General features: G+C 47.2%; 1 protein-coding gene across 2 annotated transcripts in view; it reads right to left on the reverse strand.

The window, feature by feature from the left end:
* Positions 1 to 14,403, reverse strand: part of LOC139059109 (uncharacterized) — a 961,629-nt gene that overhangs the window by 52,707 nt on the left and 894,519 nt on the right. The window contains exon 3 of one of the 2 annotated variants that reach the window (XR_011513919.1): positions 9,505 to 9,567. The exons of the other annotated variant lie outside the window; for it this stretch is intronic. The gene's annotated coding sequence lies outside the window, so the exon portion shown is untranslated. Of the gene's footprint in view, positions 1 to 9,504; positions 9,568 to 14,403 lie in introns of those variants that run through there. 2 annotated transcript variants of the gene reach the window in all.

The raw sequence follows: 14,403 nt of genomic DNA on the forward strand, positions 1-14,403 counted from the left end.
TATCCCTGAGGAGGCTGGTGATAGAGACACAACCGCGCGGTTCGTTCGTGCGCACCCCTTCGCCCCTCCCCCTTCCCGCTGCAATCACTCGCGCGAAGCAACGAATGTTGCGCGTCGCGTATACTATAGCTCTAGCAGAAGGGCTACGCGTGTCATTGCCCTTGACGGATCACCCCCACGCAACTCGTCCATCATAACGGCCTGTCTAGATACATTCCGCGAGGCTCCCATATGGCTTATAGAGCAGGTGATTCTTTAATCTGCACGCTTCCGAGTGTCTGGGCGCGTACGATGGTGCGGGCGCGCTCCTTGAAGCGGTCCTATATAAGCGGGCTCCCATACAGTAAACAGCAAGGACGTGGACGCGGCGTAAAGGCGGAACGGCGTGCAATTGCTCGCGAAGCTGCAACGTGGCGTCTTTCTTTTCGAGGATGGATGCGTTGTTTGAAACTTTGTGGCTCTATCGATCGAGCTAAGATATGCGTACCAACCGAGAGCGCGCCGCGAGACGCGAGAAGAAAAAAAAAAAAAAAAGAAGCGCTGGCGCTCCGGAAAAGCCAACGCGAAGATGGAGAGGCTGACCGCAAATGGAGATACTAAAGAGGTCGCGGAAATCTCGAAGTTTTTTCTGGCTGGTCTGCCGCCCTGCGGCACTAAAAACTGTTTCCTCCGATTCCTCCCAAGTACACTTGCCTTTCAGTCATGCTTGTGTATATAGCGAGCGAGGATGCAACTAGTTTGCCGCGCGAGGGTACAACTCTATGCAGAGCAAAACCTGAGAGTAACGACTGAACGAAGGCTGAAAGAGCGCATGAATTCTGCTTTGTGCAATTATAGAAACACGGAATGGAAACGTGGGTTTCAATCGTTCACAACGAAAATCCATAGAACGGACATTCGAAGATATAAAATCACTAGACTGCACATGGTGGGCATTTTCCTTTCCTATTCAACTATATGTTCAGCTGACACTACGCTCAAGAAGATACGACTTATCTCAGCGTTGATGAAGCCAGCTTGCAAGAAAAGAATGCTGCACATCCAAGCAGTTGGAATCTATATGCAGTGAAGATTTGTATGAGTTCATATATAGTCGAAACATGCACGCACGCACGCACGCACGCACGCACGCAAGCTAGTGCGGGTGCACAGAAATTATACCAAGCCTTTTCGCAGGCGGAGTTGCTGACTACAAGCGAGTACGACGGGCGCCTTGAACGCATCATGGTTTACGAGGCAGCCTGCGCATAGGCAGGTGGCGCAATTCGAATCAATCCTAACCGCAAGAAGCGTTTATTTCCTCATTACCGTACAGCCGCGGATTCACGAAGGCGAGCTTTCTTGTTCTTTTTTTTTCTTTTCCCCGCACAGCCGCCGCTGCCACGGATGCGCGAAGACGAATGCCATCTGGTGGTGGTGCAAGGAACCTGGCGACGCACGCGATGCTCACGCTCCGCTGTTATTGGTTGTCCTATTTGGCAAGAGAACAATCAGGCCGCAGCACCCACGGTCACGAAACCCGGTGAGGCTCGCAAAGAAAAGCTTCGCTTTTAGAGACTGAAGGAAAAAGTACCTGTTTCGCTTTGCGACACAGCCCCGGAGAGGGCTACTGTACAACTCTTCCAAAGGAATGCAGCGGGAACAAATGCGTGCCTATTCCCCTTCTCCCAAAACTGTATACTAACACGCTATATATATACACGTATTACAGTTAAAGGTGTAAGAATATTCACATGACGCGCATGCGTATAACCGGCAGGCTTAGTACCATAGCACGCACCTATATACGAACTTGCGATTAAGTTGGAGGTTTAGGAAGCACCAGAAACACGAACGATGCATAACTTGTTAGAAATACAGGAATAAACGAACACTACTCCCAATGCTGAAATTGAAGCATGTTTAGTAGATCTTTGGCAGCAATAAAGAGATAAACAGAGTACAAAGACAGACGACTCAGCGTTCTTCGTTATCGCGCATGCGTTTAGCCATGTTTTCCTCTAAACTGTGCACAAACAAGCTGACCTGGTTGTACTGTTGTAGATATCCGTGCCATTCAAATTGTTTCAATCACAAATAAATTCGCGACAGATCTGGCCTATTCATCTGATTCTCCTAATGCGTTGCCACACCAGCTAAGGCTGTGTTAACCTCGTTTTTTTTTTTCGTCAAAGTTGGTCAGGCATGTGCCACAATTCCTGGTAGAGCTTTGCAGGCGGAATACGCCTGTAGCACCGCCGTCACGATTGCCAACATAAAACACTAGCATATATAGAACATGAAAGGTGATGTAAGAAGCAGTGGCTAAAGTTAATGCAGAGGAAACGACAGTATTCTTCAGTCCGCACTTCATACGACCTTCTTGATTGTTTTACACTGGCCAGAGTAGAATAACCTCAAATTGAATGAATGTCTGCCTTGAGAGCGCAAGACCTTCTCTTCTGTGAAAGGCCTGTCGTCTAAGTGCCCCAAACCTGTCCGTAGGGCACTCCTCTCATCTTCGTAGGTGGGGCAGTCACACAAGGGACGTTTGATCGCTTGTTCGACACCCCTTGTGCTGCAATTGGGACTGTCCGCCATTCCAATTGAACTTGGCAGTTAGCAATGAGTAGGCGCTTGTGAAAGCAACCCCTACTCGCAGGCGGCACAGTAACGTTTCTTCCCGTCGAGTAATGCCGGGTAAAAATTATAATCTCTTATCTGGGGCCATGGCATATAGGCGCCGGTTGGTGAACTCCAGTGAATTCCATTTTCTTAGAGTAATAATATGGACAAGACCGTTGAGGTGCCGTGCTGCATCCGTTCTCGACAATGGTAGCGAGGTGCTGTCTTATTCACCATGCGCCTCGCGGTCAGCTTTGTCGACACTTTCCTTCCCAGCAATGTTGTAGTGCCGAGGTAGCCACTGAAATACAATGTCGTGGCCTCTCTACACCGCTTGATGGTAGCGTGATCGTATTTCCACAACTAATTGTTCACGTGGGCTGCGGCGCAGAGCTGATAAGAATGATTGCATGGCTGTCTTTGAGTCACAAAATATAGCCCAGTGATCTGGTGACCGTTGCTGCACATACAGCACTGTTCCACGGAAGGCGGAAAGTTAGGACCCTGTCGATGTTGTGGCGTGGCTGATTTTGAACTCCTTGCAGATTGACGCCGACGGAATAACTCCCGCACCATATAGAGCTGGTTATAGTAGAAGAGTCATCTGAATAAATGTGAACTCCATTCGGGTAGGAGGGAGAGAGCAAGGACAGGAAAGGCAGGGAGGTTAACCAGACGAGCACCCGGTTTGCTACCCTACACTGGGGGTGGGCGAAAGGGGAATAAAGAAAGGGAAAAAAGGAGTGAGTAAGGACTGAGTGCGTGTGGGAGGATGCACAGGGACATTATAAACGGTCTGTTAAGCCAGTGCAACTAGTGTACTAGTGCACGAATCACTTTTCGTGCCAGTGACGGGTGCGGCCCCGGTCCGAGTATCTTTTATTCGGAGAACGGAGTAGGAATCATGCAGTAGATGTAGAGATGCTTGAATCGAGGCACAAGCTGGCAAGTCGGACATCTTTGCAACTCCTGCAACTCCAGCGCTTGAGCTTGCATGATTTTAAGAACACTACGATTTATCCTCCGGATGCTTGACAGTACCGGAGTGCTGTAACGCAAGAAAGTCAAGAAAAATGCCTTGTACAGTTGAAGCATAGAACACACCGACGGCTCCTACATTTTTCCAGCGATGGCTTTGAAAGGTGACTAGACTGATCGAGAGGAGTGTCTTCCCTAGGTAGGATACATGGATACTTCAGAAGAGGTCGCGGTTGTCAACGATCCCTAAAAATCGATGAGTTCTCTTGTGCCAGATAGCCTGGCCATGTATAGACGCCGGATATATGCAGTAATCGATTTCCACGTCAAGGCGACTAATGCGCATTTTGCTGTTGAGACACCGAGGCCTTGTTTCTGAAGATAAGCAGATGTCCATGTTACAGCCTGGGACCATGGCGAGTTACTGCGGGCGAGTTACTCCTGAAGCCTAGAGGCAAATGTCGCCTGCATAAATTGACAGACTACGCCAGCCTAATCAGAGCTAGGGTTAAGAAAACTGGACTCAAAATGTCACCTTGGGGAACTCCACGGCTGGTGTAGAGGTCAGTAGTTTGACCATCCTCGATGAATACAAAGAAGCTCCTTCGGGTCAAGTAACTCTGAATACACCGAAAGTGTGGCCTCCGATTTCAGCGGCCACGAACGCGTCAAGAATGACTTCACGAAAAACATTATCATGAGCGCCCCTTCACGTCTAGAAATAGCAGTACGGAGAGACGTTTGAATGAATTCTGTTCTTGAACTGAGGACACACGATCAATGACGTTGTCGACCGACGAATGACCACGTCGATAGCCTGCCATCGCGTGTGTACAAACATTGTAATGTTCAAGAAACCACTCGAGGCGCGTTGGGATGATCCTTTTCATCATTTCAACTTGCAAACACAGCTGGCGAGAGCAATATGCTGATATGGTGTTTGTTCAAAGGGGATATTTCCTTTGCTTTAGAATTGGGATAAGACGGCTACGCGTCCACTCAGAGGGAACAGCATCAATCCATGAAACCTTGAGATGACGCAGCAGGATCTCTCGTGCTTCATGTTCAAGGTGGCGTAGAGCAGCATGGGTTATATTACCGGGTCCGGCGAGGAGGAACGCCTGCAAATGGCCAGAGCTGCCTCCAGTTCTTCCATGGAGAAAGGTTCATCCGTTGCCGAATCTTGCATGAACGGAACTTCGTACAATTCTAGATTTTTTATTCCTCTGCCACCTGCAATTGTCTCATAAAAGTCTTCTCCAGCATCCACTTCCTGACAGACTTGGTGGAGAGTCAATACCTTAAGAGGGTGACGTTGCTGAGGATAAGAGCGAAGGCCGTGGAGAATTTGCCATACGTGAGAGGGTTTTTTGCGGGGGCCCAACGAGTAACCAACTGATTTTCATCGTTCGTTGTCTAATTTGTGCATGCGACCACATATATATTTTCTTCTGCGTTCGCCTGGCCTCCCTAAGTACTAGAATCGACTTTGTGCGCCTATATCTCTACTCAGCGCACCTACGTATTGTACGAAGCCTTTCCAATTCAATGTCAAAGTCTGTGCGAATAGCTGACAATGAGAAGCAGCATGTTGCAGTGTGCATTGCGTCCGCAATCACAAGCTCTGTGCTACGTGCAAAGCTGCTTTTGCACTCAGCTTTCATAGAGGCTTGAAATGGACGTACTGCTTAGACCTTTGATGGCATATGTAAGTAGGAATATGGTCGCTTCCACGTGTTTCCAAGTCAGCAAAGCAGCAGACGCTCGAAGTAAGGCATAGGGATACCAAAGTCAGATCTAGGGAACTGCTATACAATGACCTTCTCAAGAATATCGGGCTGCCGTCGTTCAAGAGGGAGAGGTCATGGTCCGAAGCAAAAGATACAGGACTCCCGCCTCTTAAATTGATTCTTCTACTTCCCCAAAGTGGGTAATGGGCATTACAATCTCCTGTCGTTATCCTAGGACTAGAGGGTGTCATCAAAACATTTTCAAGCATTTTGCAATCTAAACGACTTCATGAGGAAATATAACTTCAATAAAACTTCGATTGGGGCTAGTTGGTACATATAGTACCTTGAAATTGAAAAACTCAGCGCAAGCACCTAGGACAATCCACAACAAAGAGACGAGACAACCGTTGGCGACGAGTGCGAAGTAGAGTCTCTTCTTCTTTATGCTAAGGTACACATACTGGTCCTCGTCATGGGGAGGCATGGCCTAAGCCACATAGGTGAGCTCCTTGCGAACATAAACGAAGACGTTGCTACTTTTGTCACACGTGGCGAAAAAAACAAAAGCCTTGTATCCTGATAATCTGAGGATATTTGACAAGTTTGGTTCACAGATGACTATAGCACCAGGAACCGATTTACATACATAAATTGGCGAGCATCGGAAATACGTAATTTCAGTCCTCTCGCATTACACTGATGAATTGGGGCATTCTTGACTTCTTGAAAGGGTCGCTTTTGCAGATGTGGGTGAAACATGTTTCTAGCACAAGCTTTCAAGCACAGGAGCGAACGCATCAAGCACTTGAAAAGCGCACCGAGCTGACGGAGTTTGTGCCTTTCCCAAAGCAGTGCGAATTTTGCTGAAGCCATTAGCGACTGCAGCAAAATGACCACCTGCACTTACTGTTCAGGCAAATTGTCGGTGTCAAGAGATACGTTCGATGAAGGCTATGTACGCTGCCGAAGGTCAGCAGGTGGGCGTGCATTTGGTAGTGCAGGCTAGGCAACGTCATGAGCACTTTTCTGGGCTTCTTTGTCATAAATAATGTCGCCTGTTCTCGCTCAAGGACTGCTGTTTCAAAAGGCGAGGTGATGACGCCTCTGGATTAGTTTGGCGACGTGAGGGCCTTTCGTGTTTCGCGAGAAAAAATGAAGACCAAGTTACAAGTGAGAGAGAGAGAGAGAGAGAGAAACGAAAAGGGAAAGGTAGGAACGTTAACCTAGGACGTGCCCGGTTGGCTACCCTACACTTGGGGATGGGGAAAGGGGAAGAATAAAGAAGAAGTAGATAGAAAAGGAGAGAAGAAAGATAATACAGAGTCAGACTTTCACCGAGTCAGTCGCAGAGGAATGTACACTATCACAAGCGCTCGTACAGTCCATGCAGTAGCCTTCAAGAAGTGTAGAAGTGCTATTGTGGCTTTTCGCATGCACGAATGCAGCCCATGGTTCCAGGATATTTTCCTCCGAGAGCACTCTATTATCTAATAGGCCGAGTTTAGCTTGTAGAGTACGTCGTTTAGCGTCAAAGGATGGGCTTCAGACACACGTCATGGTCGTGAAAGTTGACAGCCCCTAAACGTATTCGCTCAATCCATCTGCGGAGTTTATATCGCCAACGCATACGCCGCCTAGTCTTCCCGAGAAGGGACGCGAGCAACATAAAGGCGTCAAGAAAATGGAGCTAGAACGCTAGCTGGAACAGCGATAACAAGTAAGTGTATAAACATTCCGGGTGCTCGAAAGAGGCACAAAACGGAAAGGAAAGAATTGTGCGAATAAAATGCGTGGGCAAAAGGCAGTGCATGCGTCAGGGGATCAGAGGAGCCCGTCGTCGCTTCCCGCCGTTCGTTCGGGAAAGGAGAGGGACGGCGCCGGAGAAGGGAGCCTGCGTCGCTGAGCGCGGGGGAGGAGTTGGCGTGCGGCGGACGGCCGGGGAGGGGATATCCTCAAATCGGGAGAACGTCGCTTGCTCCGGGGTGACGCCGAAAGGGGAAGCGGCACTTCCCGCGATGGGGAGACAAAAAGCGAATAAAGGGGATTATGGGGATCGAGCGCGTCCCTCATTCCTCATTCGGGCCCACTCTATAAATCATAAAGAGGAGCGTCGCCGCCGCTCAAGCAGCACCGGCTGCCATTGAGATATAATTTCTTTGCAATTCGGTTTTGGTGCTTGCCGCTCGCTTGCCCACCAGGCGCTCAGTGTCCCGATTCCTTCTTATCTTTTGTTATGTTCTACTTCTCGACACCGTCTCTGAAGCGTACATATACGCACATACGCACGGACTCACCGGCTCCCTATACGAGCGGCGCGCGGTCGCCGCGTCTATTTGTTTCAAATTCGGGCTCTCTCCTTCGATCGTTGGCGGGGAAAACTTATCTCTTCTCGCTATCAACGCGTAACGTGTATTTTATTAAAGAGTATATATGGGCGAGGGCTTTATTCTGTCTTGTGTTCTTTTTTCAGATGAGGGGGGAGGATGATCTGCTGCGCAGGGCGCCTTCATGGTTCACCGTGAGGAGTTATAATGCCAGCAGCCAAAAGCCGCGTGCCTCCTTCGGTTGTGCGTTTTGCTGGGTCGGTTGGAGAGTGCTTCGATCTTCGTGTCGGCTTGTACGTAGCTTTGAATCTTTGAGGGTGCAAAAAGCCGCAACTGAATTTAGCGAAGGGTGACTGTCACCTGACTGAAAAAAGAGTCTGCGGTATAATGCAATAAGGATTTCATGAACCTTTTGATAGACAGTAGGTCATGTACATTTATCTGTTACAGTTTCGCACCGATCACGTGTCTGAGCAGCTGGTGAGCGTGTAACTGGAGTCCATTTACCTGTTCTGAGCCAATTTTTCAAAAGCGCACGCTTTCTTTTATTGCGAATCATAGCATTAAGGTTTAGCGACTCGAACTACAAGGCATCTCTCTGGGGCACTGAACAGGAAGCACCGCGAGCCACATTAAAACGCTTCTCCGGGCAGTGTATTTTCAATCAATAAGAATCCTTTGTTGCTCCGTGTAAAGGCGTTGGATCTCAAGAACATTCGAGATGAACATCTGACGCACAGACATTTAATCCCCGACAATGGTGAACTCGTGTTTAAAGAAGGAACTAAATAAGTATAATTGAAATGGTAGTTCGTTGCGTCGTGCTTGAGCCGTCAGTTTGGCCGTGGAAACAAGTCGAAAACCTACAGAGACACAATTTTAAGGCATTTGTCCACTTCATCGTCACAACAGAAGGCCGTACCAGAATTACTGCGCTATTTGCAATCCACCAGTGTTTGCAAACGTCTGTGTAGCGATTCCTGCTTTGATTTCATTTTCGTTTTGGTTTTCTCGTTATCTATCTTCATCCCATCTCTTTAATCCACTTTTCCCCACCCTCGCGTACGAAGGCAAACTGGAAGCTCACATCTGGTTAACCTCCTTGTCTTTCCGGCTCACTCTCTCTCTGTACGCCGAGGAGGAGATTTTGGCAATATTTCTCGACCATCACAGTATTCACCTGCAATTGACTCCTGAGGTACAACGCATTAAGGTGATATACGGAGCACTGCACAAGACTATTGTGGTAAAAGCGGGGTGCAATTTGCATTATTGCATTCTGGAATGTCATTGTTGTTGTCAAATGCGTATATGCTTTCAAAAAATTATGATAATAATAATATTGTGGAATAAATCAGCCTATAAGCCAACCAATAGATTTAGGTGTGGGATTCACGAAATATGCATTACCATGCTACGTTATAGCTCAGAATCTTGGCAATTTGTCTTGATATAAAAATAAATGTGCAGATGACGCCCAAACATCAAATTAAAGACCAACCCCGCATGTTTCGAGCACTTGGCCCATATATATTGCATGACTTCCGTTCCAAAAATACAGAAAGAAATGAAGAAAACTGAATCAAGGGAGAAGAACAACAACAGCAACAACAACAACAACAACAACAACAGCAACAACAACAACAACAACAGCAACAACAGCAACAGCAACTCTGCCCCGTGAGCCTGATCACATGTAACTGATTATGCATGGTCGAAAAAAACCTGCTATTTCTCAGAGTGACAGGAACAATTTAGTTCATGCAGCCCTTCCGCTCCTGAAGATTAAATTTGTTCATTCATTTTTCGGCTTTAGCGTGGTTTCACTACACACGTCCTACGTTAATATACGGAAACCTTATACTCTTTGTCGAAATAATCGTACCATCACCACGAGTTGCCTTGAAGCTTTCCCCCGGCAGAAGGCACTGTAAACTATAAAAAGAAGTTGAGCGCTTCAACTGTGCCCCTCGCAACTAAGTGTATAAATCAGCGACAACACAGGCGGAAATTTCTCGCTCGATACTAACCGTTTAAGCACGTTCTCAAAATGTGTTTTCATTAATTCATTCATTATTTCATTCATTCAAATAAACTTCATTGAGTGCCCTGCGATTTGGTGGGGTAGGCCTGGACCCCGCCTAGATTTCGGCCAAGGATTGTTGGCCCTCAGCGGCTTCCTCAGCATAACTTCATTGAGTGCCCTGCGATTTGGTGGCGTGGGCCTGGACCCCGCCTAGATTTCGGCCAAGGGTTGTTGGCCCTTCGCGGCTTCCTCAGCTTGCTGGACGGCCAAGACTGGTGCCGCAGGTCCGAGCTGAGCATGACGGAATTTTTTTTCATATCGCCTCACGTTATCACCCTTTGATCATTGAACAATTTATTGTTTCTGGAGAAGCCGGGGACACATAAGTTGCCCAACCTTTGCAACTTAATTTAAAAAAAAAAGTATCACCCACTGATACTCGACCTGACATATTCCTCATTACAACTCATTTTATTCCCGATAACTAACACGCACACTCGGCCGACGTGCTGGAAAGCATGTCCAGGCGCACTCACTCATTTCAGCGCGCCGTCTAGCGAAAGACAAAATGCCACAACGCACCTTCGCCGCCCCCGGTGAGTGTGTATGCGTGCGCGTGCGTGCGTGTGTGCGTCCGCTCGCATAAGGACGAGAAAAATCTGGCACAAGGAAGTCATGAAGTTCACGTTACGCAACCGAGACCGCGCGGGCGGCTCGCTCGCTTGCATGCTAATGAATCGATAGCCGTCTGACCACTGATCCGCGTCGGTGCGCGCACACACTGTGTAACAGTCAAGGAGAAAACAGCAGCACAGCCCCCGGCAGCAGCGTGGCGACGTGCAACTCGGCTGGGATGGCGCCGGCAGGGGCAGGCCGCGTTCTTTCCGGGCCTACTATACTACTAGTACGCACCGCGTGTGTGTGCGTGTCGTTCGCATGCAACGGCAATGAAATTACCAGGTTCGGCGGCAGCGAGAGCTGCACTTTCTTAGAGCGGGCCGCGCTTGCGACGCCGTGGACGCCGCTAAGCAGAAAGAGCGAGAGGGAGAGAGCACGTGCAGGCCATGCCCCCGGCCCTATATCCCTGCCGAAACCCACGCCAGCTACGTATACTCTCGGCGATCCGGCGTTTCACTGCGGCTGCAGGTCAGACAGCCGTCCCGTTTTTTTTTTTTTCTCTGCGTGCAACAGCGGTGTGCACAAAACGCCTCCCGCCGAACGCGCGCTTGTCGAAACGGCGATTGCAGCCGCGCAGCGTTCGCCAAGGTGTACCGCCGAGATGCCGGTGAAGGTCGTCGGGCTCGCGAGGCACAACGCGTAGCCCGAGAGAAACGAGACCGGCCGGACCAACCGACCGACCGAGCGAGCTTCACAATTCTCAGCGCGACCGCGAGGGAAAGCATGCGCTCGGCGCGTGCTCCTTCGGCAGGAGAGACCTTGAACGAGTCGAGCCTTTGACACCGCACTGACGACTTTCGCTATCGGCTGGAAAAGAACCGGGGCCTGGTATGCGTGCGCGCGTTTTGGCTTGGACGAGCGTTAGCCCGGCTCGCGGTGTGATTCATAACGGCCGATTTATCTGGCCGTAGATAAATATACCGAAACAGTATTGCTTAAGGAAACGATGATTGCTGTTATAGGGCTACCGTGATTACTTTTGCGCATGACACCAGGAAGTGCAGAGCGCGCGGGTTCCTGCTGCTGGCTGTTAGAGAAGATGGATCATTATTCGATTCCTGTGTTGCACTTCTGCGGTTTATGGGTGATTTGTTTGCTTTGTGGGTCGCCGTTTATTTAGAAAAGGCGTTGCGATCTGTTTGTCGCTGTCAAACAGACGTATAACCACAGCAGATTTATCCCGTTTTCTTTTAAAACCTGCCTGCGTTTACTCAACGTGGAAGAAGAAAAAATAATTTGGGCAGCTTACCAGTCTGAACCATCTGCGAGATGGCGCAGTACATCTGTGTTTAGAGGGTACAACGACACATTGTAATGCGTTCACGGTGCTGCTGCACTGGCCGTTAAGACCACTGCGCTCCTTTGCGAAATGTTTCCAAGCGCCGCGTTTGGTCACCCTTTCCCTTTGACATTGACAACGTGTGGTCAGGTTAGTGTATGAGTGAGCGCTTTAGGCTCCGGCACTTGTAGATAGCGATTGAGCAATAAAAGTTGCTGCCAGGCCTTCACGGCCTATAATAACTCAAAGGGCGAGTTTATGGCGCAACCCTGGCAGACCACTTGGTGACATCTACGAAATCAAATAAAGGACAGAATGATTAATTGCTCGGGTGGTTAAACTATAAACAGCTAGACGTACTGTTTGTTCTCACAGATGTAAGACCAGCCGACGAAACTACACGCTTCCTTTTTCGTCGACCATTTTTCAAACACCAAAACTTTCAGTCACTTGTTAGGCAATGCAGCATACTTAAGAAGAAAAGAAAGCTGCGCCGTATAGTGTGTTCCAGCTAACTTTACCCAAGCTGTTCGATGAAAAAGAAGAAAGAGATAAATAAGACACCGTGCAAGATGCGACTTTGAGATACAGTATTCGGTCGTCAGACCTCTGTCGACAGAACACCATAAGTTTTAACATTGTATCTCACACCGTGTTATGCATTCTTTTTTTCGTTGAGACTAACGTTAGCTGGGACACGCAGTATAGCATGACACAACAGCAGTGGTTTCAATACATCTTTCTATTATATAGCAAAGTGCTTAGGTTTCCATCAAATAAAAGGGCAAACTTTCCGGCTTTTATACTCATTAACTTACACATCTCAGTTCTTTTGTAAATGCGTAAATTTTCTGCTGTCGCAAACATTCTTGATAAACACAAGCACACATGTTTTTCCGTCTATTTAATAACGTGAGACGGAGTATTGACCAACTCAGCTCAACACGCTGCCATATATATGTTGACATTAAGTTACTGAACAAAACAATAAACGCGCCAGTGCTGTTTATGTATAGTCGAATCAGGTGATAACAAATGTGCTTATGCGCAAATAAAAGAAAAGGTGGGGGAGGGGGGTTCGGAATATCAAGTAATCCAACGAAACGGGCCTATAAGGAATTTAAACGAATTTTCCTGATGTGTTTGTTAAGTGTTGATTTATATCCACTAGAGAAAAGAAGCAAAAAATGAATCAACCTGCTGAAAAAAAAAATTAACTGCGCGCAGCAGGCAGTGAATATTGCATGTACCTTCAACCTTTCCTCAGCGTCACTAAGAATGGTATGGCATATTCGATGCTCGTGATTGTGTAGTCAACCTGCAATCTAGCTTCCTCATTATCGGAAAGCACAGTACCGGCACTTAAAAAAAATGACAAAAAAGAAGAACACAAACACAAAAAATAACTTCTCTAAAAGGTCGTGTTCGCGGCATGCAAGTTGCATTTTGGCACTGCGCGTTAGATACATCCGATGTCCAATTCGCTATTAGGAAGGTATTTTGTTTTATGGCCCAGGAAGTTTATCCTGTTCAGTGTAAACATTAATTGCCGTTATCCGGGTTCGTTATACTGGGCTCCGACTGCACATTTTGGTTTTGTGTTTTCAAAGACATGCATACACACACACACACACACACACACACACACACACACACACACACACACACACACACGTGCATACATACATACATACATACATACATACATACATACATACATACATACATACATACATACATACATACATACATACATACATACATACATACATACATACATACATACATACATACATACATACATACATACATACATACATACATGTGTTTGCAAAAACACATGTGTTTTGTCGCAAGTTAAAACACATACAAAAAGAAGACACATAGAAGACAACACGGGCAGTCTTCTATGTGTCTTTCTTTTGTGTGTGTTTCAACTTGCGGCAAAAAAACATCTCTTTTAGCAAGCGGCTACTAGGCCATTCAGCAGTTCTGTTGCAACATATGTATGTGGTGTGTTTCTGGAAGAGACTGAAGTTGCCTTCATGATCAAACGAAATTTCCAGGCATATAACTTATTGCTGATCTTGTTAACCGTACATTTATGGCAGATGTTGCGATGTCGAAATTGAAGCGGTGCAGTAATAAAATGTTAAGGCAAGCGCCACTTTCAAGATACCTGTCTCCGCCAGTGCACAGTATAGCTGATTTTGAGGGCGAGTATCCCTAAAGTGGTGCTAGTATCGATTATTGCTAAGCAGACATTACATCACTACTGCTTGCCTTCAATTCCGCAATAGCAACGTGACTCGTGAAGCAACTATACAGAGCAGGTTAATTGATGATTCCTTTTAATTACCTACCTGGACATCAATATTTCTTTGGTGGAAGGGATGGCCTCTTCAGGTAATGGACAATAAAAGGTCGAGCTACGCTATACGCTTCATACGATTAAAAAAAATATATCTGAACTTAAGAAAGAAAAAGAAAGCGTTACGTGAAATGTTCACTTTGTGCAACGAAGAACACACCTGTCCTATATATTTGTCTCTTCTGATAACAAGATTGACATTTTGTAAAATTTTGGTTTAAGAAAGTGCGATGCTTCATTAAACTTTCGTGAAGCATTCACAGTGTCCGCGCGACACAACGTCGTGTCACAACGTCTCATTCATTCTGCGCGTTACGTGTTACAATTGCCGTGTTACTCTACCTAAAGCCATATTTTGTGCAACTATACACTAGCGCTAGCTGACAAAAGCAATGTTCATTTTACTCTAT

This window comes from Dermacentor albipictus, chromosome 4, assembly GCF_038994185.2.
Source record: "Dermacentor albipictus isolate Rhodes 1998 colony chromosome 4, USDA_Dalb.pri_finalv2, whole genome shotgun sequence".
Lineage (NCBI taxonomy): Eukaryota > Metazoa > Arthropoda > Arachnida > Ixodida > Ixodidae > Dermacentor > Dermacentor albipictus.